An 11692-nucleotide genomic window follows, 5' to 3' on the forward strand; every position below is an offset into this window, starting at 1 on the left:
TAATTACAAATCACAAATCACTGTAAAGTTTCTTTCCAAGGAATTAAGAGCCATATTCTCCTTTTTGTCCCTCTGCTCAGTTTTTCCACGAATTGGATAATCAGACCAATTCATGGCTGGACCCATGCTAAGCACTAGACTAGTCAAACCTTTTTTGTTGTATCTCATTTGGGGACTGTTTTTAACTCACGTATTTCATAATCATGATAATGCAATTCAATAAGCATTTATTAAGCTCTCAATATACAAAGCTCTCTGCTAAGCACTGGAGAACCAAGATGAAAATGAGCATTTTACTTTCTTCCAAAGGCATACAACACATGCTCAAGTAGATGTAATATAAAGGAGGGAGGGAAAGTGAACAAAGGAGAGAGAGTATAAAGTGCTCCAGGAGTAGCAAAAGAGAGACAGAGATAGAGACAAAGAGACAGAGAGAGACACAAAGAGATAGAGACAGAATGAGACAGAGACGGAGACAGAATGAAACAGAGATACAAAGAGAGAGACAGAAGGAGAAACAAAGTCACACAGAGACAAAGGCAGAAATATTGAGAGAGAGAGAGAGAGAGAGAGAGAGAGAGAGAGAGAGAGAGAGAGAGAGAGAGAGAGAGAGAGAGAGAGAGATGGAAAAGAGAAGGGAAAGTAAAAGGGGAGAGAGAATGAAAAGGAGGGGAAGAGGGAAAGGGAAAGAGGAACAGGGCTGGAAATGGAAAGGGAAAGGGAGAATGAAACAGGGTGGGAGAAAGAGAGAGAGAGAGAAAGGAAGAGAGAGGGAGAGAGACAGAGCACTGGCATTTTGGGGAATTGAAGGAAAGTTTCATAGAGGAAAGGACGCTTGAAAAAAGCTAAAGATCATGCAAGATCCTGCTGAGCAGAGAAGCCCTTCCAAAGCTGGGGACCAGCTCCAGCCCCTTTCCCAAAGGGGGGAGATGGCAAACTGGGATGCTGAGAGGAATCCAGTTCTGCGGGAATGTGCAGTGCCTGGAGGCTAGTAAACTGAAACTAGCCAGAAAAGGTTAAGTTTCCAAGCCAAACTGTGGAGAGATTGAAATCCCAGGCGTAGGGATTTGTATTTTCTCTCCGAGGCCACGGGGCTCGCTGCACGGTTTGGAAGAGAGGAATGAATGGAGGGCTAGAGCTGAGCCTCTGGGATATGGCCTTGGCAGCTGCCTGAAGCCCGGATTAGCTAGGAGAGAAGCTGCAGGTAGACATATCAAGGAGGAAGTTATTAAAGCAGGCTCTCTGCCTTTGTACTTGCCGTCCCTCCGGCCCAGACTGCTCTGCACCCCCTTTCCCTCCATTTCTGCCTCTCAGTTTCCCTGGCTTCCTTTTTTTTTTAGGCTCAGCTCAAATCCCACCTTTTGTAGGAGTAATTGTCAGGTCTGCTCAGTCATCCTCCTCTCAGGCCGCCTGGATTCTAGTTTTTCAGAGTATCTGGAAGGAAGGGTGTCTCGGTTTACTAATTAGAGTTCTTTCTCAAGGACCAGACCTTAAACCAAAAACCAGCCTGATTCTCATTGGCCACCAATAGTTCAGGCCCCATTTGGTCCTTGTTTGGGTCCTGATTGACTCAGATTGAATGTAAATAGTCATTTCTGCTTTGACCAGAAACCCAGAATGAGGTCCTTCCCCTTCCATATTCATTCATTCACTCATTCATCTAGATCTTTTTTTGGATTAGGTGAAAAATGAGATTCTTTGCCTTAATTGCTATCTAGCCTTATTCACTGAGTGGCTGCAGCCTCAGTTAAACTGAGGCCCGTTGAAGCCCTTAGCTTAAAAATGTTCTCCCCCTGCATCCAGGGCCATCTCCTGATCTAGCTACTGGACTCAGATGGCCCTGGAGGGGAAACTGAGGCAGGTGTCCTTGCACAGCCCTCCCTCCTTCAAATCCAATTTGCTTGCATGTCATGGCATCCTCTCCCTGATGTTCTAGTCCTCTTCAAGAATAGACAATCAACGTCTATTCTAGTTACTTATCTACTGTTGCTTTCATGAGACTGTGAGTCTCCTGAGAGCAGGGATTGCTTTATGCTGTAACTTTTTTTTCTTTTTTAACTCTTTAAAAAAAAAATCTCCAGTGCTCAGAGCTGTGTCTGGCAGGTAATAAGCACATAATGTTTCTTGACTGACTGACGTAGAAAGGGGATAAGAGTCTGAAGTTTCATTGCTGTCATGAGTAGAAAAGGGGGGAATTCATCCATACATGGGATTCTCCATTAGAACCCTGAGTCCCAGCAATGGCTTACCACTCTACTACCAATTACACAGTTGTTATGATGATCAGAAACAGGATTTGAACCCATGGCTTCGATGATTCCAAATTCATCATTGTTACCATTACATCACAGTGGACCTCCTTACTAGACTGTAAACTCTCCAGGATGGGATGATATCTTATTATTCCATGTATCCCCTTACTAGCAAAATGCTTTACACAAAATAAATGCTCAGTAAATATTTGGTGATTGAATAAACAAAGCCTCTTGATTTCTCGGTGTCTCCATTTCTTCATCTATAAAAATGAGATGGTTGGGTCTGATCCTAAAGGCCTTCCAGGATCTAACCCATGATTTTATGATCCTAAGATTTTTATTTTATATTTAAACATAGGAGCCATCATCTTCTGATCCTAAAATTTTTATTTTATATGTAAACATAGAAGCTATGATCTTATAATCCTAAAATTTTTATTTTATATTTAAACATAGGAGCCATTCTTTAAAATTTTCTTAGGGCTGGAAAATTTCCAAAGGTTATAAGACTAAGGATGACATTACATGATAAACTCACAGACCAAAATAAATAAATAAATGTTAAGAAAGGAATTATAGAATGTTAGAATTAGAAAGGCACTGCTAGGTAGAAACACAGTGCATAGAGTGTTGGGTCTGGAGTCATCTTCCCGAGTTAAAATCTGGCTGCCTATCCCTGGGCAAGTCCCTTAAACCAGTTTCCTCAACTATAAAAGGACCTAGAGAAGGAAATGGCAAGCCACTCCAGCATTTTTATCAAAATGGGTCACAAAGAGTTAAATAAGATTGAAAACTAAACAATAACAATATGGGCTAGGAAACACCTCAAAAATCTTGTTTAAGATCTTTGAGGCCTAGCCAAAGAAAGGCACCTCAACCAGAAGTCGCACGATTTAGCAGCAGAGCTAGTAAAGAACATGGGTGTCCTCCTTTCACTCTGGCTTGCTGTTTCCAAGATGGATCAGCCAGCAGGACCCCCAACCACAAACCCTTGAAATGGTTACCCTAGAATGATTTCTTGAAAGGAGCTCCCTGGTTTCATTTCCCTGCTATCTGATGTCAGTCAGAAATGCAGCAGGTCACTTCTGTGTGAGATCGTTTCCTTATTCCTCTAGACAACTTATTAATGGTTTGTTGATTTAAGTCTTGGCCACAAAAGGTGCATTATTTGAATGCACCTGGAAAAGCCTAGCACCTGGTTTCATTGCACCCGCAATCACTATTAGAGACTGTTCAGTTAGAGGAACCATTAATCTAAATTGGGAGGTGGTTATGTTGTACCTAGCAGATAAGGTTTTTTTAGATGAATCATTTAATATCTCAACCATAGCTGCCTCATCTGTAAAATGTGACTAATCTCACTTGTATTATCCTTACCTGAATAGTGTGGGGAAAGTGCTTTGTAAACTGTAGAACTGTAGAAATGTCTGATTTATTATTCAAATATATAAAAAGAAATACAATGGGCTATTTAATGTTCTCAGACAATCTAGTTCCTACCTTTCTTTCCAGCCTTATTCCATACTACTGTCGGAAAATCATTGAACTATTAACTGTTTGCCAAGTTCAACATTGCATCTCTTGGCTCTGGGCCCTCATAATGGTTATCCCTAATTTCGGGATCATAAGTCTCAGCTCTAGTTCTCAGAATTCTTACCTTTTTTCAAGATTCAACTCAGATATTACCTGCTCTAGTTTCTTCATTTCCTCCCCTAAGTGTTAATGGCCTTCCCTGTTCAAATTATCATGTATTTACTTATAGATATATGTATATGTATATATATACAGATATAAGTATGTGTATATATGTATGTATATATATATATATACATACATATATACATATAAAAGTTATTTCCTTCTGATCAAATGTACTTCCCTTGAGAATAGGGACTATTTGTTTTTGTTTTTTAAATTTTTATTTTTTCCAGTTACATGTGGAAACAACTTTTTTTTTGGTTATACATTCTTTTTTTTTTTTTTTTTTTTTACTTATTTCCTTATAAATCATGTTGGGAGAAAAAAATCAGACCAAAAGGGAAAAATCACCATAGGGGTAATAAAACAGAAAAAAAAAATGTGAACATAGCATGTGTTGATTTACATTCAGTCTCCATAGTTCTCTCTGTATTTGGAAGACATATTCCATCCAAAGTTTATTGGGATTGCCTTTGATCATGGAACTGTTGAGAAGAAGTCCATCACAGTTGATCATCACACATTCTTGCTGTTGCTGTGTACAATGTTTTCCTGGTTCTGCTCAATTCACTCAGCATCAGTTCATGTAAATCTTTCCAGGCCTTTCTAAAATCAGCCTTTTCTTCATTTTTTATGGAACAATAATATACCATTACTTTCACATACTACTATATATTTTTTTTGTCTTGGTATGTCCAGTGCCTAAAACGGGGCCTGGAAATAAAAGACACTTTGAAATGTTGATTGATTGTATACTTGTGATATAGTGGAAAAAGTAATAAATATAGAGTAAGAGGACTTGGGTTCAGATTGTGATTCTGGTCACCTTGATGACCCCCATTCTCTCTAAAATTCCCTCATCAATAAAATAAGGCATTTGGGTTAAATGGCCTCTAAATTTCCTTCCAACTTTAAATCTATGTGATATTCTATCTCCTAGTGATATATAAGCTTCTTAAGGGCTGTCTCTATGTCCATGGATTTGTGTCCTCTGTCACCTCATACAGGGCTCTGAATATAAGGGATGATTAATAAGCGTTGGCTGAATGAATAAATACACACGTGAAAAGTTAATACATACAAGACACTTGATGATAAAGTGCCAAGGGAGAGATAAAAATGCTAATTGCCACAGGAGTTACCAGGATTCCAGAAGATCTCTCTCTAGGATGGTCAAGTCTTCTAAAAGGAGCTGGAGCTTTGGCTGGCCCTTGAGGTATAAATAAAATAGAGCAGAAAGTGATTAAAAATATAAGTGATTAGGTTGGATCTCCTACCCCTCACCCCCCAACCCTTTGACAGCATATGCCATTTCAGCATGGCAGTATTTTCTAGAATATATGAATGTGCAAAGAAAAATAATGCTTAATGACAGATGTGTAACACTGTGCAAGCCTCTCAGGGACCCCAGATTTCTGATACCCAAAGCAAAAAAAAAAAAAAAAAAATTAAATGAGTGGCTAGAACTTATATCAGATGCAAGAGGAACACTAAAACAAGACCTTCAGATTCAGCTGTCTGTCCCAAAATGTCAGAATATGTAATCCAACAAGAAGCAGGCTAATCACCAAATTTTGGATTCTAAAGGAAGGAGGTTCCTTTCCTGTTCTGAAGGTAGGATCCCAGGCCAGAACCATTAAAAGTACTCACTATTAATTTTGCAATCACATTAATGAAAAATTTGATAATTTCACAAACATAGTAATAGTAGTAATTATTGTTCAGTCATGTCTGTCTCTTCATGACCCCATTTTTTTTTTTTTTTTGGCAGAGATAGTGGAGTGATTTGCCATTTCCTTCTCCAGCCAACAGAGTTAAGTGACTCATCAAGGGATACCCAGCTACAAAACTGAGAACTCAGGAAAATGAGTCTCTCTGACTCCAGGCCCATTACTCTATTCATTGTGTCACCCTAGCTGCCCTCATAAAAGGGAAGTTAATGAGACAGAATACACAATATACCTTAAATAAATATTTTATCTTCTTTTTTTTAAGTTAAGGAAGGGATAGTAGAGAATAGAGTTTCTTCCCTAGACAAAATGATAAGGAATTATTGCTCCTTTCTGCATGGATAATCTGAAGATACATTATACTTTTAAACCAGAGTATTTTTTCCTGGGGTTGATATCCCATAGAAAACAATCCAAGCAATACAAATCTTTGCTCTGCAAGAGTTACACTGAGTGAAATGTAGCCAGTCTGCACACTAAGAACCTATCTAGCCTTAGTCTTATTCATTTTTTCTCATTCTGTCACAGTTCTGTTTAACACACTGCAGATAAGGTGAAAGCCTCTTTCAAATAGAGGCCCTTTGGGGATATAAATGACAATTTTAATCTGTACTTTAAACTGTGGAGTTGTAGATTTGTGATTCAAGGACCTGGCTTCTATTCCCTGAATGTCATTTGCTCGCTGTGGGATCTTTCTTGGGCAAATCATTCAAACCTCATTTTCCTTATCTGTAAACTAGCGTGGACTAGTCATAAGATTTTCTCAAACAGAGGTGTCTGAGGGAAGAAAGAGTGGGATGTGAGAGAGAACACAAAGACCACAAGTTTCCTCTCTGTGAGGAGGAATGTCCCATATTTCCATTAAAACATGGCATTGGTTTCTAGGACAAGGCACTTTAGATACAAATAAACCAGATGAGGGGGTAAACTATTCTCTGGAAGGTCTATCCTAGCCCCTCTCCCCATAGCATGGGCAACAACCTCTCCTCCATTTCAACACTCCCAGGAGGAGTTAGTGGAGAAATACTAGGTCCTGGGATGACAAAATAAAGATTCATTGAAAAGAAGGAACTCCCTCACTAGATATTAACCCACTGGAACAAAGTTCTTATTGCCCTCCCCTAGTTAAGTATAGTTTTGCAGACAAGAGGTGTCATGATTTTAGTAGCACCTGGGAGAGTTCCCAAATGACATTATTTCCTAGGTCAGAAAAGAATTCAGTCTTTTTTATCCTCAGTGATCTTCTTTCATTGGCTTTGTTCTGAATCCTGGCCCTCCTGCCCTTGAAAAGGCAAGCCACCATCACTAAGGGAAGGCTACTGCATCTTGATGCAACAAAGAACTACCTGACTCAGATACTAATTCACATCTGGGTGCTTTTGGAGTTGATCTGGGAAGCAGGGCTCATCTATGTTTGACAGACAGGATCCTGAAGTGATTTAAGTTCCTTCTTTTATAATCATCAAGAAACAGTTCCCACTGTGACCCGAGTTCAAATCCTGTCTCACTTACTAGGTGTGTGACGGAACAAGTCACATAACTGTCTGCCTCAATTTCCTTATTTATAAAATGAGGACGATATAATAACAGCACCCACACCTCCCCAGATTGTTGTGAGGATTAGATGAGATAATATTCATAAAGTGCAACGTAAATGCTAGCTATCAATTACCCAAACCTAGGAATCCTTAATATTTTTGTCTTCTGCACCACTTGGGCAATTGAAGGATATATACTATACACCTCAGGATAATGTTTTTTAAATGCTTAGAAAAAATACATTGGATCAAAAAAGACAACCAATTACAATGAAATACTGTTATCACATATATATATATATTTTTTAGTTCATGGACTTAAGAAGTCTCAATCTAGGATAAAATCAATAAGCATTTATTAAATAGCCATTACGTGCCAAGTACTATGGTAGGCACTGAAAACAGGAATGAAATGAACTCTGATTCCACTCCTGGGGGAGATAACAAGGCACTGAATATGGGCGGTAGCCGTGTGGGCGAAGGGGACAGAGAGGAGCCATTCTCAACGGAGTTGGCAAGATTTGGCAAGATTGAGATTAGAGTGAGGAGTCAAACAAGGATGACTCAAGATTACAAACCCGAGTTACTGGAATATGATGGTACCCACAACAAATAAGGAAGTTCAGAAGAGGGCTCAGTTTGGAGAGAGAAATTCGACTTTGTATATGTTGAGTTTGAGATTAAGGCTCTCCATTTGGAAATGCCCAATAGGCTATTAGTGATGCAGACCTAAAATTGAGGAGGTACACTACAGAAGTCTGGGAATCATCTATGTAGACATGGTAACTGAACCCAGAGGAGACTTTCTCTGATAGTTCTTGGGCTGTGCAAGTGACTTTGAGTTACTAAAGCCCAAAATGCAGCATGAGCTCTAGCTTACACCAAGCTGGAGGGACCTTAGATTTAGGACTCATGATAGCCTATAGCCTATGTTATCATCAGAAGACTAGACTAAATAAATCCAGAGACCAGTTCATCAATAGAAGTTTAACTACCAAGAAATGACTTTTTCTGCCCAGACATATAGAAAGGCATTGATTGATTAGGCTTAGCATTAGTAATAATACCACCTATATTGCTTCATTATCAAATCTAAGAAAAAAACAAGATATTCCGATTTTGTTGATCAATTTCAAAGTTAATTTTCCCATGGATTCCAAAGATTTGTCCACTAACATCAACAAATTACTTCAGTTTATTTGTCCAACTTACTGAAGCACCAAATGACCCAGCTCCATTTCCGACTGGGACAGTTCTCCCCTCCTTAGACGATCTGGGGTCCCATCTCCCATTTCTGGGTGGGAGTGGGGCTCACCATATTGGAGAAGGTGCAGACATATTATTGAACTATCACACTATAGCTCTGGACTCCTGAACCTCAATCTCCCACGTTGCAAGAATTACAGATAGATTTGCCATACCCAGCAAATCATTTTAGTTTTTAAAATTTATTTTCTAACTAACATAGGGTGTCAATTCGAATCAATTTTTGAAAACTCCTTGGAAAAAATAAAAAAAAGAAAAGAAAAACTCCTTGGACAATCAAAAGCTGTCAAAACTATTCTCAGCTTTGTTCTTTGAAGAATTTACAATGGTCTCATTTCAATAACTCACAAATATATATAGGGCTAAATAAAGCACTTTTCTCATAACAACCCCATGAGGTATTGTAATAATATACACATATTATACACAAGAAAACAGATTCAGAGAGGTTCCGTGTGGTCACAAAGTTATGGCAGAGAGTACTTCAAGTCCAGTCTCATTTGTCAAGCTCAAGGCTTTTCCCGTTATTGTAGTTCCTGTCTACTTCCTATAGGATCAAATGAGATATTTGGAAAGCACTTAGGTCATGGTCTGGCCCAATGTCTCTTTCCTCACAATGTCTCAGCTACACTTAGAACCAGTATCTCAGGGTCTGAAGCCAGACCCAGAACTTGTGTGGATACTTTTTAGTATGATGGAAGAAAGAAACTCAGGGGAAAAAAAATCCTGAAGAGGTAGAACAAGTGAGTTCCAGAGTCACTTTAAAACTAACACTAGCTGTTGCCCAAAACAGACAATTCATGAGCCTGTCTTCCTCCCTGAGGATGATTTTATTAAAAGTACTGGTCTATGCTCATGATCAGTGTTTTTAAGCTGACTCTTCAGTGCGGGGCTGTGTCCCCTGGAGGGAGGACAAAAGGGGGAAGGGAATAAGCATTTATTAGCTACCAACTATGTACCAGGAATTGTGCTAAGGTCCTACAAACAGCCACCTGGGACCTAGATGCTGTTATTATCCCTTTACAATTGAGGAAACTGAGGCAACCAAAGGCGAAGTGACTTGCCCAGCATCCTTGGTGTTGGAATCCAGATCCGAGTCCGGGTCTTTGTGACTCAAGGCCTTCTCTATTCATGGAGGCCTAGCCACTGGTCAACGTAGCCTCACGTGTCCAGTGACCTGAGCAACTGCAAGTCTTAAGTACGGGGTCCCCACAGCATCCACGCCTAGCAGCCTCCACCTCAGTCACACTTCCAATGCCCTCAATGACACTGGGAGCTTCTTTCTCACTCTTCTCCAGGATCCTCCTCAGCCATCAAGGTGGCTCCTCTCACAAGCTGACCACCATTCCTCAACTCCAAGGGCCTCCCTTTCCTACTCCCATCACAAAGAGCTCCGTTAACACCCGGCCCCACGCTAAGCAAAGTAAAAAGCAAACCCCACCATCAGATTTGTCCACTAACATCAACAAATTACTTCAGTTTATTTGTCCATCTTACTGAAGCACCAGAGATTAGAGTGAGGACCTAACAAGATCAGTCCAGAACAAAGTAGAGTTCAACTCCAGGGAAGCCCGGGAACGTTCTCTCCCAGAAGTCACCCTGAAAGAGGCTGAGAGGACAAAAATTGGGGCATGTCCACCATGGACACCTGGTGGCAAGGAAGAGAAAGAGGAAAAAATTAGGGAGAAAAAAAAAGATTAGGGAGAAATTAAAAAGAAAAAGGAAAGAAAATAGACTGAAAGGGATGGGGAGAGAGATAAAGGGGGAGAGAGAAAGAAAAAAAGAGGGGAAAGAGAGAGACAGAGAGAGGAGAAGGAAGGGAGAAGGGGAGAGAAAGAGAAAGACAGACAGCAGACATAGAGACAGACAGAGGAACAGGGAGAATGAAAATATGGAATATAAGGAGTGTCTGCAAAGAGTAGAAGAGAATTGAGATCATGGATTTGACCTTAGAATGGGAGAGAGTGGATGATAACACAGAAATCTGATGGCAAGTGGGCTGAGGGAGCACATGCAGGATGAAGTCGGGGGTTGGGGAGTACAGACAGAAACAGAAGATTCAGATCACATTCTATGAATAATGAGCTAAAAAACAAGGTGGTACAGAAATGGGGGGCCTAACTGAACTTGGATAGCACCACCTTATGAAATGTTTGACTTTATGACAAACAGCAGCCCTGGAACATGATTGGAGAAATCAGATGGCTAGATTTACCAGAGGGTGAAGATCCATCTAGATGGAGAAAAATCATGGGAGGCAAGAAATTCTAAGATTGTAAATAGTGGAACATAAAAGTAAATGGCCATGAGATCAAAGCGGCTGCCAGAGCAGTGAAGTCAGATGGGGAGATGAATTCATTGTACAGGATTGAGTCACAAGCTCTGAGGTCATAAAAATGGTCAAGATTCAGTTCAATGTGAGTGAGAAGCTGAAAAACCAGTACCATTAGACTCCGTTTGGGGTCTTGGAGGAGATATCTAGACAGAAGTCTGCTCACAACCTGGATCCTCCTCCTCTCCTGGGTTCCCTCCTCCATATTTGGTTTTTAAAATCTTTCACACCCTGACCTCTTCTTTCCTTTCAATTCTTCTTCCCTACAATTCTCCTTCACATTTCCTATGATCTTACAACTGCCCATGTGGCTGCTCCTTATGAGGCCATCCCAAGTTAAGTCTTGTTTAGCCAAGCTGGAATAAACAGCAGACCCCTGGCTTCCAAATCAAGTCCTGCCCTCAAATTTGACCCCAGGTCTTTCCTGGCTCCAAGTCCAATGAATCTTCTAATTACCAACTTTGGTTATTTTACCTCCACATGGAGTTCTTTCTGCACATTCTTAATGCTATTTACCCCAGGACATCTCCTTGGACAGACCCATGGGGTCTATTGCAGTAGCCTCTGAAGGTTTTCCCACCTCCACTCTTTCCTCTCTAGTCTCAGATTCATTCAATGGCCAAGTCACTGAATCAGCTAGAAGCTTTTTAATGACCTTTTACTAGGTCTTCTTCGGGCCCTCCCCTCCTCACAGCCAGGTACCACCCTCACTTTTCAGCCCTAGCCCAACTCAGCTGCCCCCATTCCTTCCACAAGCCTCCCAAACTCCAGCCTTCCCTTTGCTGATTTGGCATCCTCCTACTCTAGTGACTTATCCATTTCTTAGCTAGCCCCAAGGCTACCTCAGGAGGATTCCCTTCTCTGGGAGGCACC

Source organism: Sminthopsis crassicaudata, chromosome 6 (genome assembly GCF_048593235.1).
Source record: "Sminthopsis crassicaudata isolate SCR6 chromosome 6, ASM4859323v1, whole genome shotgun sequence".
Lineage (NCBI taxonomy): Eukaryota > Metazoa > Chordata > Mammalia > Dasyuromorphia > Dasyuridae > Sminthopsis > Sminthopsis crassicaudata.